Source organism: Idiotropiscis lumnitzeri, unplaced genomic scaffold (genome assembly GCF_059441095.1).
Source record: "Idiotropiscis lumnitzeri isolate Australia: NSW breed Sydney's pygmy pipehorse unplaced genomic scaffold, RoL_Ilum_1.0 HiC_scaffold_80, whole genome shotgun sequence".
Taxonomy (NCBI): Eukaryota; Metazoa; Chordata; class Actinopteri; order Syngnathiformes; family Syngnathidae; genus Idiotropiscis; species Idiotropiscis lumnitzeri.
In genome coordinates this window covers 524,576-527,599 of record NW_028283618.1, presented here as the reverse complement: position 1 = coordinate 527,599, position 3,024 = coordinate 524,576, and positions in this window count along the sequence as shown.

The window sequence follows — 3,024 nt, the reverse complement described above, 5'->3', positions numbered from 1 at the left end:
ATAGACCTTCAGTACTTGCTTGGCCTGGTCCTCTTTTGCTTGTTCTCTGCTGACTTCCTGAAAGAGCATATACATCCATGGTTAGGTGCATAATGTCCCAAATTTGTGTTTGCTTTTTATAGTTCTGAATATCGCTGTCTTCAGGCAGTATCCAAGAAGCTCCAGAATCTTCACCTTGCAGGAGACTTCCAATGGCACGTTTTTGCAATCATTAACACTGCATCATCCAAAGAGAGCAAACCATTTTCAACATTTGAGATTGGTCAGTAATATTTACAAGTAACACCCACTCGTGTGGATTGACCAATAGATTAGATCTAGAAAAACATGAAATTACTCAAGTGTCAGTGATATGTGACAGTATTTGCAATCTGCATTACATGTTTATAACAGCATATATGAGAATCAAAAAATAAATAAAAAGGGCAATGAAAACGGAAATTAAAATAGAAACCTCAACCTCAAGGATAGGATTTTTGTAGAAATCTCAAAATCGAAACTTTGGACCTTCTGATTTATTTTGTCAATTACCCGAAAGTAACCTTTGCCAAATGCCAACCCTTTAGCCAGAGCAGGTCACATACTGGCAGCAATTAATTTATTTGAATATTGTGACAAATAAAAATGTTTGCTGCACAGTCTATGAGTTAATTGCAGCTTTAAAAACGTAATACTGTTGTAATTTACCTGGTAGTCCGTGATGAGTTCCTCTGCAGACTGTCCGAGGAATTTCATCAAGGAATGGATTATGCCCTCCCTTCCAGCTTCAACGTTTTGCTATTTAAAAAGACACAAGATGATTAAGTGTCTTAAATAAATAAAAGCTCACATATGCATTGCTTACATCCCAAAAAGTGCATCTCAACTTTAAATAAAAAAAATAGCAAGATATCCATAAGCTCTAACAGATCTTTTATTGTTTTATTCTGTTAATGCTTATGATGGACTTATCCAAAATAGTTTGATGCAAATTCTATTTGCAGTAATAAAACACAACCCTCTTACATGACTGAGTGAACTGAGCATAGGTCTTATTTCAGTGCCAGTAACTCGGCCTTTTTTTCCAAGTATCTCCTTCAATTCCAGGGTGTAAAGTTCCATCTTGGTTAGCCAGGTTCTCTCAAATTGAACATATGTAATTTGTTTGAACTCTTTCTTAATCTGAAACATTTTTCCCTCAATTAGAACATTTTCAAAATTAAGAAATCTAAATCACGATTTAAATTTTGATTAATCGTCCAGCACTAGAAGATACAGCAGCAGGTATTACTCCTCCTCTAAAATAATAAAGGCAGTACAATCATCACTTAATTTGACACAGAGTTTGGATTAATTGCTGGACTATGGTCTGATATTTGTCCCACTTGAAACTAAATCTGAATATTGGTTATTTGAATGTGAATATCTTAACTTTGATATTTGAATTGAAACCTGAATGTTTTGAATTGAACACTGAATTATTGAATTGAAAAACTGAATTCGAATTACATAAATTGTATATTTTTAATTTGATTCTGAATTTTTCGATCATAATGTTTTTGTTAAGAACTATATCCCAATAAACTTGAATGTAGGACTTTAAAATGCGTTTTTAATTCCTCAAAAAAAAGGTCTCCTCACCAAAAATTCAATACTGCATATGCTCAAATTCAGTTTACTAAGTAAAAATTCAAGACTCAGTGACAGACATACGGGAGCTTTAGGGTGCCTCAAGGATGTGCAATGGATTCCAATCACCTTCCACCTATCACATCAACCCCCCATCCTTCAGCAGATCCACTGGCTTCCAGTCAATCAACAAATCATTTTCAAAATTCTTCTATATATTTTCAAATCTATGGCTGGCGACCAGTTCAGGGTGTAGTGCGCCTTTCGCCCGTAGTCAGCTGGGATAGGCTCCAGCACCCTCCCGTGACCCTGTACCGGATAAGCGGTGTGGATAATGACATGACACATGACTTTCAAATCTCTTCACAACCTCGCCCCTCCCTACCTTTCAGACATCATCCATATTCCCACTCCATCCCGCGCTCTCCGGTCTTCATCCTCCTCACTCCACCCCTTGCCTGCCACCATGGGGGACAGAGCCTTCAGCGATTCGGTTCTCCAGCTCTGGAACTCTCTCCACCTGACCTCTGTAATTGCACCACCCTCCCTGTGTTTAAAACTAAACTCAAAACCAATCTGTTCCGCCTTAATTACTCTCTCCAATTCCAGATATGTCCCTCATCCACTTTATTGTATTTTATCCTGCTTGATTTACGTGTTGGTGTTTCTACCCGTATTTGTGTTTTTACTTTCGTATTTTACTCTGTACAGCGGCCTTGAGTGTCCTGAAAGATGCTTCCAAAAAAAAAAAAAAATATATATATATATATATATATAAACACACACACACACACACACACACACACACACACACACACACATATATATGTTGTTTGGTTTTTTTTCATGGTGGAAAAAAATTTCATCTAAATAACTCTAATGAATTTGTCTTTTATCATGGTGGTCTGTAGGATGAATTGGATCAAGAGCCTGCCAAGTGCACCATGGTGGTGTTTGTTGTCCGGGAGGAAGAGGATCTTCAGCCACCACATTACATCGGGGCAGTTATTGTAGGTGTGAAGGTTCTTTGTCAGTTGCCATCTCTTGCACATAGATGTGTGATGCTGTTTGGCCTCATCTCTCCACTAAACCTGTCTTACCTAAGTAAGTTAAAACACGCTTTTGATGCACCACAAAAAAATACTCATGGAGATAGAACCAAACAAATTGACACGAATAGTGTGCGGTTTGAGTGTCAAACTAAATATTTGATAGCCCAAAAAAAAACCATTTCAGAATGTCCTTTTTAACCGTTTGTAGGTTGTATTCAGAGAAAAAAACTACAGCATTTTTCTAAAACAAAATTACATCAATTTAATGTCTTTATTCCAAAGTAACAAATATATATATATATATATATATATATATGTGTATATATATGTGTATATATATATATATACACAGACCAGTTGTCCT